Below are 17,930 nucleotides of genomic sequence, written 5' to 3' on the forward strand. Positions count from 1 at the left end.
GGATCGAGCTTGTTCAGGGTGGCATGGCCATAGAGAACTTCAATTTTTAAAATACCTACATATCAGGCCATAAGCAGTTTTAATAAAATCTCTAAAGTATAAATCATATAACCCAACCCATAAACTAATCTCTGGCCATGTGCAATAAAACTAGGAATCTCACTAGTGTAAATGGAAAGATCTAAAGTTACTGACATCTGGGTTCCAAAAGATTCCCAACAATCAGTACAGTCAGATCAGTGAGGTCCATAGTAAACAAGCACCAGTCATTATTAAACTTTTGAATTTCTCAATGCCCAACTCAAATACCAGCAGACAATCAAGGCTCATAGAGAAACTAAAATCAATAAACAAATGGAAAAAGCAGAAGCTGTGAAAGGAATTGAAAACTTCGAGAAGAAAGGAAAAATAGGCATCATTTTGTTTCATACATATAAGAGTTTCTCATTTTAAAGATCTCTTGGAAGTTAAAAATTATAGCAAAAATGAAACTCAACAGTATGGTCAAGCTAAGGGTTTCCAAGAAATCTTGAGAACAGAACTAAAAAAATAAAAATATGAATAACAAGAGAAAAAAGATAAGGAAAGTAGACCATTTGGTTTAGGAGAAACAACTTATATATAACAGGAGTTCCAAAAGAAGCAATAGAGAAAATACAGGGTAAGAAATAAAAGCAACAGAAGGAAAATTCTGAACTAATGGCTAATGAATTTCCAGATACAAAGAGCCATGAGGGAAAAAGAGACTCACACCAAGGCACATCACTGCGAAGCTTTGAAACACTGAGGACAAGTAGAAAAACCTAAAAAATTCCAGAGGAAAAAAATTGGTTACAGGGGACAGAGAATCCTACTAGCATCAGTCTTTAACAACAAGAGAAGTTAGGAAAAAATAGAGCAATGCCCTTAAAATTCTCAAGAAAAATTATTTCTATCTAGAATTCAGTATCCAAATTACCAATTAAGGGGAGGAAAAGGAAGGTGAAGAAAGATATTTTCATAAATGCAAAGTCTCAAAAAAATATTTATCTCCCAATGCCGTTCTCAAACAACTATTAAGGTTTACTTTCAAATATGAGGGAGGACACCAGGAGAGAGAAGAAAATGCGGTTCAGGAAACAGAATCCAACATTAGCTATCCAACATTAACTGAAGATATAAATAATTCCCAAAGTGAGTAAAAGGAGACCACTAGCCTGGGCATCAACCTAGAAAGCAACTAGTATTGACTGGTGAAGATTAGAAGTTAACAGAGGCTTCTACAAAATGGAAGAATACCTAGAAACTTCAGTGTATTGACAGATTTAAATAGCTGGGAGAAGAATTTAAGGGAAAAAATATAATAAATACATAGAAAACTAAGCAAAAACGCAAACATTGACCCCACAGAAAGTAAAAGGTTGTACGATAAAGAAAGAGTAATCATACTATTAGGCTCAGCTTTATACAGTACTTACAGTCACACTAAATATTTCAATTTCATTGGGGAAGTGAAAGAGGAAAAGTATGCATGGAGGATGTGAGAGTTAATCCATTGTGAAAATCAAAAGGTAATGCTGAAAACTGGAAAACCAATAAAATGCAGTAATAGTATATTATGTAGTAGATGGGAGTAAATACCAAAAGAAATAGCTTTAAAAAAACATTGAAAGTACATCCATTCAATGGAATACTACTCAGCCATAATAAAAAAGAACAGAACTATTGTTACACACTACTTGGATGATAATCTAGATAATTATACTAAATGAAAATAGCCAAACAAAGGGGCACAAGGAAACTTTTGATTGAGATGATGGTTGTACAAATATATACATATCAAAACTTTTAAATTGTGCACTTTAAATACATGCACAGTTTATTGTATGTCAATTATACCTCAATAAAACTTTTTCAAAATAAAAATTTTAAGTGTCATAAAAATATTAATATTATAAAACAAGACACATAATCACATTGAAGGCAAAAATAAAACCACAAGAAAAGCCTATGTATAGACAACGTACTGGATGAAAATTCACTACAATATTAACAGTATTATTTTTGGATGGTGGAAACACAGGTAGTTTGGATTTTTTTTAAATTGAGATATAATGGACATATATTAATTTCAGGTGTACAACAAAGTGATTAGATATTTGTACATATTGCAAAATGATCACCACAATAAATCTAGTTAACATCTACCACCATATACAACTACAAAAATAATTTTCTGGTGATGAGAACTTTTAAGCTCTAATCTCTTAGCAACTTTCAAATATGCATACAGTATTATTAACTACAGTCACAATACTTTATGATTACATCACCATGAATTATTTATTTTATAATGGGAAGTTTTACCTTTTGACCCCCTTCACCCATTTTGGCCTACCCCCAATCCCTGCCTCTGACAACCACCAATCTGTTCTCTGTATCTGTGAGTTTGGTTTTTGTTTTGTTTTGTTTTACATTCCACATATAAGTGAGATCATACAGTATTAATCTTTCTCTGTCTGATTTGTTTCACTCAGCATAATGCCCTCAAGATCCATCTGTGTTGTCGCAAATGGCAAGGTTTCCTTCTTGTTCATAGCTAAAATATATTATATTGTGTGTGTGTGAAACACTAGTTTTTCTTTCCATCCTTAGATCTTCCAAAATGTACATAATGAGCAAGTATTAATACTCTAATAATGAAAACCCTTAAAATAAAGATATTTTCTAAACCTAAAACTGAGAATTCAGATAATCAGATTGCATCTATCCCTGTACCCATAGCCTCACTATTGATATTGAACACCTTAATACTTTTAACATCAACTTCTTGAGATGGTGGGGAAAGTTGCTCAAGAATAGTTTAACAAGAGGTCCTTAGCATTCAGACCTAAAAAAAATTTAAAACCTCAGGATTGAGCTGTCCAATAATGGTAGCCACTACCAAATACAGCTATTGAGCACTTCAGTGAAATGTTTCTGGAGTGAAGTGAGATATGTTAAATGTAAAATATATACTAGATTTTGAAGATTTAATAGAAAAAAATATAAAATATTATATTTTTATATTGATCACATGTTAGAATGATATTTAAATATACAGGGTAGAGTAATATAAAATATATTAAAGTTAATTCCACCTTTTTTTTAACGTGACTACTAGAAAATTTATACTACATCTGCAGTACACGTATTTCTATTAGACAGAGCTGACTTAAGACATTAATTTTTTAATCTACTAAATTCATCATAGATAAAAATATAGTTAAGATGAAGTATCTCATTACAATTTTATTTCCATCATGTTTTCCTTGGATTTTAATGAGATTTCTAAATTCTAATTTCATAGATTTAGGAACCTCAAAGTGATATAGTCTATGATACACAATTAAGCTGCATGTGAGGATCCTCAATTTCATTCCACCAACTAGTTCCCTTGGTTCTCATCTATAAAAAAGGAATGACATTCTATATATGGGGTTATTGAGAGAATTTAATGAAATGATATACTACACAACAACTAGGTGGCACTGTTATAGACTTGCTAGGTTAAACAGCTATGTTGCTGCTACCACACTATTTTATCATAAAAAACCTCAGAAGTTAATTTCCAAAGTCAAGTCTATGATGACTTACAATTATATAAAATTTTATACTATGAGTATACTGCATTTTTTTGTTATTTCTTTTTTAAAATAATCCAATAAAGTACATAAAACTATCATTTTCAGATGAGGAAAAGGCTCAGAATTTAGCTGAGTTTCTGGATGTCCAAATCACACAAATATTAAAATTCCCAGAAAACTTTATTTTAATCTTTGGATTTAAAAAGCCACAAATCCCATAAGAACTCAATCATGGGGACAGGGAATAAAGGAATCTGATAGAATCAGAAGATTGGTAAGTTTTTTACAAATTGTATCTTCATGGTTAGAACACCAAATTAAAAAAACTCATTTAAAATAACCACAAAATAAACTCAAATTCAAAAAGGTGCTGAAGATTTTTAGTGCCTATTAATAGGGGACTAAACAGAAAACAGAAATAAAACAAATCATTATCTACAATGAAAACCAGCAACTGTAATACTTTGTGTGCTTAACTTAAGCTGTTATGTAAAATAATCATCATTTGTTCCTGCCTAAGAATGAACACCGTGTTCAGAGCTTGTGTTATGGTTAACAATGGCAGGAGCTAAAATTCGTATAGTATAGCCACTATATCTTCATTTTGTGGCAAATATTTAATTTACTACTTGATTTAACTAGTTAAGTGAAAAAAAAAGATCTAACTTCAAGTTGATACTCTAAATGAAGTGGTTTTCAGAGTGAATAGTAAATAGTCTTAAAAAATGAAATAAAACACAAAACATAACTCATCTCTAATAACTATTTTGTGAAACTTTTGTCTTTTTATGTGTTAGGTCATACTGTGAATTTTATTTCTTAGAATGGGTTGCACTCAAAGGTATGAAAGCCACTGCAAAGTAGTCTATCTAGAGCCAATCTATACATTTAGTAATTGGAGAAATGTTGGAGGAAATCAGACTAAATCAAAGTAAAAATCCTCCTTTTTGTCCAAGAGGATAAGAAGTTTATTTAAGGTAACAGCCTAAAGAAAGGATGCTTAAACAATTCTACCACTCACTTTACTAGTAAGACAACATACTTACCCAAGGTCATTCTTCTATAGTTAGCGTTAGAACCAGCATTAGAACCAAGTCTCCCGTTCTAATTCTCTTTGCACTAAATTGGGCTGCAGAAAGGCACTTAAAAAAAGTTATCAGGATTTAAGTGCTAATTCTGAATTTCCTATTTTGGTTTCTAATAACCAAAAGAAACTGCAGTTTAATATATGCAACCATTTCCTCAAGTACTATTCTACCAGATTAATGACCATACCAGCTCTCCCATTAAAAGTTTTTTCCAGCTATTTACTTGGTACTTAGCTTTTTATGGCACTTTTCTTTTCCCATTATGCTCAGCAGTGCATGCAGTACACTTCCATTTAAGAATGCAACACACTGCTTTTAAAAATGCATGGCTGGGGCCATAATATTCCTAAAATTGTCCTAAATTTCTATATTCGGTACGAATTGTAAAAGCAAACTACTACAAAATCTAATTAAATTAGACCATATTTTTTGTGATCTGTGTACCTCACTAATTATAAAACAGCATGAATATTTTAAGAGGTCTCATTCAGAACAGTAAAACTTTGAAGTTTGTGCAAAAGACTTCATTCCTGGAGTCTCCTGACAAATAAATCTTCTCCCACAAGTGGCGCCAGTAAGAAGAGAAGATACATATAAAGAACTGAAGTCTAAACAAAGGTAAAAAAAAAAATTAGATTCTACAAGTGGAAGTAGATTATCATCGCTTCATAAATAAAGCAAAGATTTATTTCTACATACTCTCTCCTGGTAGTCATAATAAAGTAATAATGTTAGTTGCAAAGAACCCAAAAAGGTATTTCAAATTATTTCTATAAAGAACATTAATCATTCACCCTTAAACAATTCTGTTAATAATTACCAACAAATTTCCAGATTTTAAAATTACTAAACACTGGGAATGGCAGAAATATAAAATTATTTCTTCTGACTTGAGACTTATGATGACTAGTCAAATCCGTAAAGTAAATAGGAATTTCAAACAAATGCAGGGAAATGAAATGGAGGCTGACTGAGGTACAGTGTCCCTCACACCCAAAGAAAATCTCTTAGTTATTCTTTATTTCTCAAACCTGCAGTATAGTAGAAGAGACACTTAAAAATCCAATATTTATTCCACAGTCCAGTCAATTCACAAGACTGTGTATGAATTTTTCTCTTAGAAAACTAAGGGAAAGTGAATTTATAAATAACTATATATGTATGTATATATTTTGAAATTATATTCACAACATAACCTAGATGATTTCCCCAACAGGGAATTCTAAATCTGAGAAGTACTACTCATATGACAAAAATGAGCTGCCAAAGTCCATTCATTAATTTTTCTAAATTATAACAAAAGTTAAAAGTATCATTATTTTGAGAAAGAGTAAACAATATGATCTTCATGTTCAGAGAAATATACAATCGGTGGCAATCTGGCAATTTTAACAGAAGAGAATGCTGAATTGAAGAGGGGAAACCAGATTCCATTGTTTAAAAAATATAAATCTAGTCTTTTTTTTCTCAAAATCTTTCATTTTTTCCTATAGCTTTGTTATGTTAATCTCTTAAAAAGTGGACATATCCTGTCCCATATTATTTTATTAAATCATAATCACAAGTGTTATCGGGATGAGTGTCTCTTTCCAATTTCCACAAATCACTATTTAATAAATTACTCATTTAGCATGACAACCAAGACTCACAAGATACTAACTTTTCTAGGTTTACGTTATATTTAATATCTTATTAAAATATCTTATCATTAGCATATCTACACAAATTTTAACATCTTTATAGATTTTTTTGAACTCAAGCCAGCAAATCATAATCATAGATATAAAAAAATCTAAATATTAAATACTATAATTAATAGCCCTCTTCTGGTTTCCCACAGCTCAAGTAAAAATTTTAAACAAAATTTAACCTTAATTATAAGCTAAGAAGTGAAGTCACTTAGGTTGGAAGATAATTCCTCTTGGATGAAAATTTAAATCACTAGAAACAAGGAGTCAGCTACTGCTTACAGATTTCTAGCTAGAGCACTAAATAAGAAGTGAGGCCTGAAATCTAAAGCAACTAACAAGGTATCTATTGCCAAAAGATCTGAATTATGTTGAGACATTTACCCGTGCTACAACTCAAAATTAAATACCACTCAAAGCTTAATTTAATAGTACAATTCTGCCATATCTCAACAGGACACAAAGACAGATGAAATACCGTAAATTTTTGTAAGCCAAACAGTCTACAGTTTCCTGAGTCTGTGGTAAATTATTTTGTAAAATAGCTACCATGTAAAATTAACTTGTTTCACTGAGCAACTACAGTAAACTTTAATACTAAATATTGACCATTTGTTATTTCGAAAGAAATATCATACCTATTACAAGCTTTAATTTCACTGTTTCTCTTCAAATCAAGTTATTAATATCATAATAACTTGAGAAATTACACAGCTGGATAATAATTCCATGGTAGATCATATCTAGCTTGATCTCAAAATTCTAGCAGACAATGTTTGGCCCAAAGTAACATAATCATCTAACTCCATGACAAAATCTTGTTTTTCACACAAACAAAACTAACTCTTCAGCTATTTAAAACCTGCAAATGAAAAGCATAGATGCTGACTGATTTTATCCAATGAGAATAGTGACTAAAAGTAGCACTGCCCATTAAGGAATGAGCTAAACTGTACACCTAATTCTCAATAAATTGCAAAATAGTAGTAATAAAAGGGACCAAGGTCAGTTATTTCAATCCTTTATCTTCAACACTTCTGAATGAGCACCTACTCTATGTAAATAGGTCTTTGCAAACATTTTAGTCAACAATTATGACTCAAACACAGGATTACTAGTGAAATTTCTGCAGTTCATATTCTTACCTAGATTCCATTTTCTTCTATTGCCTTCTGGAAGACTCAGAAAACGAAACTTCTCTCCCAAAGCACCAGCTCAGTTACAAATGCCATACAAAGAAAGCACACATTGAGATTCAATTCTAACTTCATATACCAAGATATGAAATTAGAATTCCTAGATATGAAAGGAGAAATTCCTAGGTATGAAATCAGAAAATCATTTATAAACTTTAGAGGGAAATCTCACAAAAATTAAAAGTAATAAAGAAAACAGAATCAAAGACAATACAAAAGAATTATAAGACAAGCCACAGATTTAGAGAAAAGATGCAAGCGATAAAGGACTGTTATTCAAAATTACAAAGAACTCTTAAAACTTAATAAGAACACAAACAACCTGATTAAAAAATGAGCCAAAGACTTAACAGACACGTCACCAGATATACAGATGGCAAATAAGCATCTCCACGTACGTCATCAGGGAAACGCAAATTAAAACAACAAATGAGATACTACTACACACATACTAGAATGACCAAAATTTGGATCATCAAGAACAAATGCAGGTGAAGATGTAGAGCAACAGCAACTCTCATTTGTTGTTAGTGGAAATGCAAACTGAAACAGCTACTTCAGGAGACAGTTTGGCAGTTTCTTACAAAACTAAATATACTCATATTATACGATCCAGCAATCATATTCCTTGGTATTTACCCAAAGGAGTAGAAAATTTCTGTCCACACAAAAACCTGCACACAGATTTTTATAGCAGTTTTATTCATAATTGCCAAAACTAGGAAATAACCAAGATATCCTTTAGTAGGTGAATGAATAAACTGGTAATATCCAGACAGAATATTCGGTACAAAAAGAAATGAGCTATCAAGCCACGAAAAGACATGGAAGAAATTTAAATGCAATATTATTAAGCAAAAAGAGGCCAATTTGAAAAGGCTACACATATTGTATGATTCCAACTACATAACACTGTCGAAAAGGCAAAACTATGGAGTCAATAAAATGGCTAGTGGTTGCCAGGGGTCAGGGTGAAAGAGAGATAGGCTATGTATAATTATACATTTGTCCAAACCCACAGAATGTAGCAAGAGTGAACTCTAAGGAAAACTACGGACTTTTGGTTATGAAGTGTCAACGTAGGTTCTTCCTGGGTTAAAAAAAAGGACCATTATGGTGAGCGATGACAACGGGAGAGGCTGAAGCTATGCACGTGTAAGGGCAGGAGATTTGTGAGAAATCTCTGTACCTCTCTCTCAATTTTGTTGTAAAGCTAAAACTTCTCTAAAAAATTAAATCATATGAAGAAAATAAAAAATATGTTGTACTGTTAACACTCAATTCCCAGCACTGAAAAAGATTTACCGAAAATACACAAAAGATTTTTAATTCTGATGTGAAGAATTTATGAAAATTGATTAGGACAGAAAAGCACCTGAAAGTAGACAAAATATACAAAAAAGACAAAAGAGGATATACAATTCGTTATCAAACATATGGAAAAAAGTTCTGAAGAAATAAAATATAAAGCAATAAGAACTTTAAATAGTATTGATAAATTGTCAGTGAAATAAGAACTCTCACTTGAGCCACTGAAAATACACATAAGCAGTATCTTTTTCGGAAAACATTCTGAGAATATGCAAAAAGTATTTAAATGTTCACTTAGAATTGATAAATCCATTTTTAAAATTTAATCTTAAGAAAACAGTTTTAAACAGTGAAATCTGAGGTATTAACTGTGTTTTGTTCACAAGACAATATGTTTATTCCTTTCCCTTTTCCAAGCCTTTGTGGTTCCCCGCTTTGGGGTCTTTTTTGTTATTTTAGAATCAGCAAGAAGACAATTACCCACAGCTAGCTTCTGAAAGAGAAAGCCCAGGCCCAAGGAGAGTAGTTTAGCAGTTTCAGCAGTACTGTACCAGAGAGGGAGGGGATGGAAGGAATGAGGGAGTTTTAAGAGACAGAAACTGGTTTTACGGTCATACCACCCTGAACGTGCACGATCCCGTCTGATCTCGGAGCTAAGCAGGGTTGGGCCTGCTTAGTACTTGGATGGGAGACCACCTAGGAAGACCAGGTGCTGCAGGGCCTAAAAAATAAGGGATTGTAAACTGACAAGGTCCTTGCAATTTGTGAGGTCAACCAAGGGTTGCCTCACCTTAAAAAGAGAGAGAGAGAGAGAGAGAGAGAGAGAGAGAGAGAGAGAGAGGCAGAAACTGAGGGAAAAACAGGGGGATTAGAGGATTTACCCAGACAAAGATCAATACCCTCAAGCCCACTGGGAGTTGCAAGGGGTGGGGGGAGGCTAATGGAGAGACAATGATGACAAGAGCTTTGTTTTTTGGAAAATTCTGCAAAAGATTCTCTGTAACTTGGTCTTCAAGAGAACTTTCTGGGTTTATGTAAATAAGCATGTCAATGAGAAGACTGTATGAAGCTATACAAGGATTGGGGGGAGGAGGAGGGGTGTGCAGGGGAATAATGACCAACTAAAATAGGGGAAGACACAAAACATTAAATTTTAGTAAAGCAGGGATATGATATTTCATGATTATAAACATAGACTAAGATTCATGTCTACTGTATTTATAATTAAAAAAATAACTTAATACCTAACACTAGGATAAATCATGGCATTTCTCCATAAGGAACTATAATATAACTGTTAAAATTATTTATACTAATTCTTATTTTACAATGAATCACAAAATTATCAGCATAAGATTATACGTACACACACACCTATAATCCCAGCAAAACAGTAAGTTTCATGAGGGCAGTCCTTTTTTTCTATTTGCCAACTAAGACGATACATGGCACATAAGTTTAATAAATATTTGTTGAATAAATATAAAACTAAGTTTGAGGGAGAAATGAAAAGAAAACATTCTAAAATGACACATTAGCATTGTTTTTTAGTGATGGAACTTTAGTGGGGTTATTTTGGTTTCCTTTTTCCCCTGTCTTCTGTTCTGAGGATATATTACCTAACTAATGATGATGATGATGATGATGATGATGATGATGATGATGATGATGATGATGAAGTAGTTCTCTTTAAACACATTAAGAACTTCCTATATTTTCGAAATATCTTTGGTATGCTCTAAAGTAGACTTAACTGAAAATTTCAATAAAGGAAACATTTTTAAGTTACAATGAGTGGGTAGGAAGTAGAAGCACACAGTCTTTTTCTCCCTACAGTTTAGTCAATATACAAAACTAAACTTCCTCAAAGAACTTTCCATGTACTATTATCAAAGCCTCTAACACTTGGATTTTAACCACAGTAACATGTTCTAAAAGTAAAGAATTGATTTAAAATTTCCTGACCATGACCAAAAGCATGAGGTAGTGAATGAACTTGCTATAAATCTCTGAACAAAGACTGAAAGTTTTTAAAAAAATAATCACCTTTGCAATATTTCAACCATAACTTTTAAACTTCTGTTCAGTGATCAAATGCATCAATAATCAATTTCCAGGATTTTGTTGTAACTAAGTATTGGAATTTGTGGGCCAAAATTTCTAATTAATTTCCCTTTTTGAGAATTAAAAAGAAATAACACATATTCAAGTAGGAGTTCAAGAGCTGTTGTACATCCTAACTTAAGATCAAAATGTCAATTCTGAGCTTCTGATCAAGATGGCAGAGCAGGTAAATGCTGTGCTTTCCTCCCACGACCACATCAAAATTACAATGAAACAATAGATCAACCATCATTGAGAACAATCTGAAATCTAGCTGAACAGAAGTCCTACAACTAAGGTCACAGAGAAGCCACGTTCAGACTGGTAGGAGGGGTGGAGACATGACAGGGGCTGGTCTCACACTCACATGCAGTGGTTAAAAATCGAGAGATAGCCTGGACTGCAGGGATCCCCTCCTAAAGAGCAAGGGGTCCCAGCCCCACACCAGACTCCCCAGCCCAGGGTTCCAGTGCCAGGAAGAGAAGTCTCCATAACCTCTGGTTGTGAAAACCAATAGAGATTGTGGCTGAGTGACATTAAGGCCCAAGTGTTTTTCTTAAAGGGCCTGGGCAGGGACTTACTCACTGATGGACTCCCTAGCTCTGAGCTCTAGCCCTGGGACATACGAGCAGAAACTGAATTGTCTGGCTACTAAGCCAGAGCTGGTGGGGCAGCTTTCTTCCGGACAATAGTGTCAGCAGAAGCCAGCAGAAGCCATTGTTCCTTTGTCGAGCTCTCTACCCACCTCAGCATGCAGGCACAGACCAGTACCATATTTGAGTCTCATCAACCTGACTAACAATGTTTGTTCCCCCATGGTGATTCCCTGAGACCTCACTCCATCCAACTTGCAGGCCCACCGAGGCTACTTCCAGTGGCTTTCTATACAAACAGCCTGCCTTGGCTCATGCTGCAGATTTTCCTAAAATCTAAGATTCACAAACCTCAAACGAGCAGCATGTGGCCTCTGGCTTAGCGTGCCCCGTACCTCTTTTACTAAGCAGCCCCAAGCCTAGCACTAGCAGCAACAGACCTTAGTTCACAGCTTAAAACCTCTCCCAAGCACCTTTAAGGCCAGCACAAGTGGTAACCATCTGTAGATCACTCTGTAGTTCATAGAGGCCCCAGGCACAACATAAGGAATAGCTGGATTTGGCCTGCACCAGAGGCCCTTTCAAGAGGCCTCAGAACCAACACACCCAATGGCCAGCTTCAGACCACACCAGAGTAGGACTCAACCACCTCCATAAACGACACATACAAAGGGTAGAATCCAGAGCCCCGCTAAAGTGAATCGTCTCCGTAGGGTCAGCCCCTGCACAATACCTCCTCCACTGTAGTCACAACCAATCCTCACAACCAATCTACCTGAGAGTCAATCTGCCTAGTCATGTGCCAACAGCAATCAAGACTACTACAAAAGGAAGGCATACACAACCCACACAAAGGACACGCCAGGAGCATCTAGCTCAGGCAACCAGAGACTGTGCCACTGGGCCCCGAAAGGACATAACACCATTCCACAAAAACCAGGAGACATAGCAGCTCTACCTAATATACATAAACAAACCCAGGGAGGCAGCCAAAATGAAGAGACAAAGAAACACATCCCAAATGAAAGATCAGAACAAAACTCCAGAAAGAAAAACAAACAAAATGGAGATGAGCAATCACCAGATGCAGAGTTCAAAACACTTGTTATAAGGATGCTCAATGATCTCAGTGAGAACTTCAACAAAGAGACAGAAAACATAAAAATAGATAGTAAACATAAAAAAAAAAAACAGGCAGAAATGAAGACTACAATAACTGAAATGAATAATACATTAGAGGGAACCAACAGCAGATTAGAGGAAGCAGAGGATCGAATCAGTGATTTGTTACATAAGGTAGCAGAAAACACCCAAACAGTACAGCAACAAGAAAAAAGAATCCAAAACAATGAGGACAGCTTAAGGGGCCTCTGGGACAACATCAAGCATAACAACATTCACATCATAAGGTTACAATAGAGAGAGCAAGAAATTGAAAACCTATTTGAAGAAATAGTGACTAGAAACTTCCCTAATCTGGAGAAGGCGACAAACAAGCCCAGGAAGTGCAAAGAATCCAAACAAGATGAACCCAAAGAGGCCCATTCCAAGACATATCATAATTAAAATGCCAAAGGTTAAAAGACAAAGAGAGAATCTTAAAAGCATCAAGAGAAAAGCAGTCGGTCATATACAAGGGAGCTCCCATAGGACTGTCAGTTGATTGCTCAACAAACTTTGCAGAAAGGGCTGGTATGATATATTCACAGTGATGGAAAGCAAGGATCTACAACCAAGAGTACGCTACCCAATACGACTATCGCTTAGAACTGAAGGAGAGATAAAGAGCTTCCTAGACAAGAAAAAGCTAAAAGAATTCATCACCACCAAATAGTATTACAAGAAATGCCAAAGGGACTTCTTTAAGAAAAAAACTAACAAACATCAAAAATATATATAATAAAATGGCAATAACTACAAATCTATCAACAATTTCTTTAAATGTAAATGGATTCAATGTTCCGAAAAGACAAAGAATGGATGAATACATAAGAAAACAAGACCCTTACATATGCTGTCTGCAAGAGACTCACTTTAGATTGAAAGACACACAGACAGAAAGTAAAGTGATGGATGGAAAAAGACATTTCATAAAAATTAAAAAAAAAAAGCTGAGGTAGCAATACTTACACTGTGTAAAATAGGCTTTAAAACTAAGGCTGTGTAAGAGACAATAACACAGCAATTCTACTTCTGGGTATTTATCCACAGAAACTCAAAACACTACTTCAAAAAAGATATATACATCCATATGTTCATTGCAGCATTATTTACAATAGCCAGGATATGGAAGCAACTTATGTGTCCGTCAATGAATAAAGAAGTGGTACATGTACACAACAGATTATTCAGCTATACAAATAATGAAATCTTGCCATCTGCAACATGAATGGACCTAGAGGGTATTATGCTAAGAGAAATAAGTCAGACTGAGAAAGACAAATACCATATGATTTCACTTATATGTGGAATCTAAAAAACAAACGAACAAACAAAACAGAAACAAACTCAGATACAGAGTACATTTTGATGGTTGCTAGACGGGAGGGGAGTTGGAAGGATGGGTGAAAAAGAGGTAGGGATTAGAAAGTACAAATTGGTAGTTCCAAAATAGTCATGGGGATGTAAATAAAGTATAGCATAGGGAATATAGTCAATAATATTGTAATAACTATGTATGGTGTCAGACAGGTACTAGACTTATCAGGTGATCACTTCATTAATTATATAAATGTCTAATCTCTATGTTGTACACCTGAAACTAATATAATATTGTACGTCAACTGTAATTGAAAAATAAAATTGAAAACTAACATTATTTTTATAAATATTAGTTCTGAAACTAATGTCAGAACTTCATGTTCAGTGATATATCAAATAATTATAACAGTATATAAACAACATTTTAGTATTCTATCTAAAATTTCAAAAATTTAAGAAATGTTTTTTCTGTAAAGCAGGAAAATTATGCCACCATACAGCATATTCACAACTATATAAACTCACATACCAATTATTATTACAGTATACTAATATGTTTTTTTATCTAAAAACCTCAAATTTTTAAATGGGAAAATGCATTTACTGTGCAATAAAACAGGTAAGTTGTACCACCATACAGTCTGATCACAATTATAAAAATAACTACGGCCATGCCACCCTGAACGTGCCCGATCTCGTCTGATCTCGGAAGCTAAGCAAGGTCATGGCTGGTTAGTACTTGGATGGGAGACCACCTAGGAAGACCAGGTGCTGTAGGCGTTAAAAAAAAAAAAAAAACTATAAAAATAAAAATCAAATGTACAGAAACTATTACAAATATTAATAATGCTTACCTCTGGATGAAGGGATTAACTGCAGGTTATTTTTCTTTTCTCTTTTCCCTCTAATTTCCTAATTTTTATAAGAAAGTATTATGTCTATAAAAATGTTTTTAAATCTTTTTTGTGTGTGATTTAAGGATGGTTACAAAAACTAAGGTGGAAATAAATGAAGCTGGTAACTCAGAAAAAGTGAGTCAAAATCAAATGAGCACGTAGCTCTAAACAATGACAATCAAAAGGCCCTGCTACAAGAGGAGAGTAGGTTTCTGTGGTCATCAAATCACCATTTAGAATTTGAAAAGCATTGTCTCAGCATCTCAAATACTTCGCAACTTTATTAAAATAAAGAAGTTAGCTATATTTTCATTAATCTTTTCATTCTTACTGTGCAGGAATAGCCAGTCAAAGATTTAACTATTTTGGAAAAACTTAATGGAAATAAGTTTTGGAACTACATACAAATATTGTCTCTTTTGGCACAAAATACCAAAAATTAATATGACCTATTTCTCAATATCATTAAAAGATGAATATGGGCACTAAATGGGTTAATAAGTTTTAAGGAGCCACAATGGCTAGAAATTACTAAAGAACATAAATAAAGCAGCAAGTTTACACATTCACTATACATCTAAACATACACTAGCAGTTTATCTGAAATATAAAAGAGCCAAAAATATTTATAAAATATTTCAAGATATCTGCAGTAAAAACTGACTTCTAATGCCCACTTGGCAACAACTAAAGTATTCAAAGAACAGAACCATAAGAAATATCATTTGATATAGACATATATCAAAGTAACAAAAACAAGATAAAAATTTAAAGAACTAAATGCTAATTTTCATAATAATCAGGTATTAAAAGCAGCAAAAATAAAAAAGAAAAATTAAAAAAAAACAAATTCCCGTGTCCAGCAATAGCAAAACAATTATAGTTTGTAAAGAGTGCTAATGAAAGAAACCACAAAAGGAAAGTTGCTAAGATATTTTTTAAGTAGCAATTTAAAGTATTGCAGCATCAGCTCTTTTACAGCATTTTAACAGCAGTGGCCAACAGAACTCTAATGTAAGCTACATATGCAATTTAAAATTTTCAAATAGCCCCATTTAAAATTAAAACACATGAAATTAATAACATACTTATTTACCCAATATATCCAAACATTATCTTTTCAACATGTAACGAATTTTCTAAAACACTGGAATTATTTTAACTTTCTTTTTAATACTAATTCTTCAAAATCCAGTATGTATTTTACACACAGCATATCTCAGTTTGGATGCTAAATTTTCATCAGAAAAATCTTGGAAAATAATTAAATATTAAATTTGATACTAAGACTCATAGAAGTTATCTATATTTATAGGGAATGATTTTGAATGTGGGTGAGGGAAAAAAACTCTCCTGGATTACTGCAATCTCCTACAAAGTAAATTCAGGGCAATTTATATCATCTCTTTTCTCCAAAAGCAGCAGCAAAAAGAATGTAAAAGGACAAGCAGTAAATTAATATCTTCCTCTCGGGTACAGAGGAAGATACTGGAGGAAGAAGGGACTGGCAGCTCTGCTGCAGTGAGAAAGGTACCTGAGGAGACATCACAGTCCAGAGGAGGTAAGAGTTTGGCTACTCTGAACTGTTTACTCTCAACACTTTTGAGAACAAACCTGTGTTTTATACAAAAAATTTTTCACAAATTGTTTTTCAACAAAGTTTTCAATTCTACGGACACTGAATGAGTGTCTTATAAATCAATTCATTTCTGACACTAACTACCTGGAGTTAGCACAAGCCTCACAGCTTATTTAAGGGCTCTGTCCCACCGGACTGCCCTAACACTAGCTTGCAAGTCCCACCAGTATAGTTGACACCTATATTTCTGACATGCTATACATCAGGGGTTCCCATTACCCACTTCTCAGGTTTGATAATTTGCAGAGTGTCTCACAGAACTGAAGAACAATTTATCACTATTACTAGTTTACTCTAAAGGATACAATCCAGGCAAAGCCAAATCAAAGAGATGCACAGGGCAAAGTATGGGAGGGTAAGGTTTGGGAGGAGGGCTACAGAGCTTCCATGCCCTCTCAGGTGCATCACTCACACAGCACGTTGATCTATTCATCAACCCAGAAGTTCTCTGAACTCTTTTGTTTAGGGTGTTTTTTTTACAGAGATTTCATTACATGGGCATAACTGATTAAATTATTAGCCATTAGTGGTTAACTCAATCTCCAGCTCCTCTTCCCCTCCCTGGAGGCAGGGATGGGAGTAGGGCTGAAAGTTCCAATCCTCTAATCATGCCTGGATCTTTCTGGTCATCAGCCCCTACACTGAAGCTATCTAACCACAACAGGAATACTTTTGAAAAACCTGCCATATTTTGAGGTGAGATCTTGTGTTCCCAAGTATGGATTACCCTTGATCTAACAGGGCTGACTTCAAAGAACCATTTTAGTCTAAAGAACATCCAGGAATCCAGGCTATATGATGATATCCTTATTATTATTAGTCTGTGCTGGTGGGTACATAGACAAGTAATATCAATTGATATACTTTAAAGAGTTTTACCAAATTGCTAATACAAAGTCTTGCCACTTTTGAGGAGAAAACTTCACTTATCTGGAAATCTTAATGGAGGTGAGGTAACACCTTACTCCCCTAACAATGCTGAATAAACTAAACATTTCAGAGGATTTCAAAACATAATTATATAATTTAAATGAGATTTCTATTTGTACCTCATACAAGTATGAGAGCTAAATCCTTCTCAATAGCACATCTAATATGTCAAAGTAAACACTGAAGAGAAGAAAAAAAAGAGGTAACAAGATTTTTAAAAATCAAAGAAAAAAGTCAAATCATACTGTTAGTATCAAGAACTAAACTAACAAACTATAACCTCAATCTTAAAAGTAATTAAAACTAAATACTATGGAAATTATACAATAACATGTCATCTATTCATTGGTACGCCAAAATCCTTAATTCTGCTTTCCTGATGAGTAAAAAAATAGCATTG

The 17,930-nt window shown here is 33.9% G+C and overlaps 1 protein-coding gene and 2 pseudogenes across 12 annotated transcripts in view; 2 read left to right on the forward strand and 1 right to left on the reverse strand.

Annotated features, from left to right (window-relative positions):
• Nucleotides 1-17,930, reverse strand: part of WNK1 (WNK lysine deficient protein kinase 1) — a 139,345-nt gene that overhangs the window by 109,366 nt on the left and 12,049 nt on the right. The window lies entirely within an intron of this gene.
• Nucleotides 9,492-9,609, forward strand: LOC111744560 (annotated as a pseudogene).
• LOC111744585 lies at nucleotides 14,727-14,845 on the forward strand (annotated as a pseudogene).

This window comes from Pteropus vampyrus, unplaced genomic scaffold (assembly GCF_000151845.1).
Source record: "Pteropus vampyrus isolate Shadow unplaced genomic scaffold, Pvam_2.0 Scaffold137, whole genome shotgun sequence".
Lineage (NCBI taxonomy): Eukaryota > Metazoa > Chordata > Mammalia > Chiroptera > Pteropodidae > Pteropus > Pteropus vampyrus.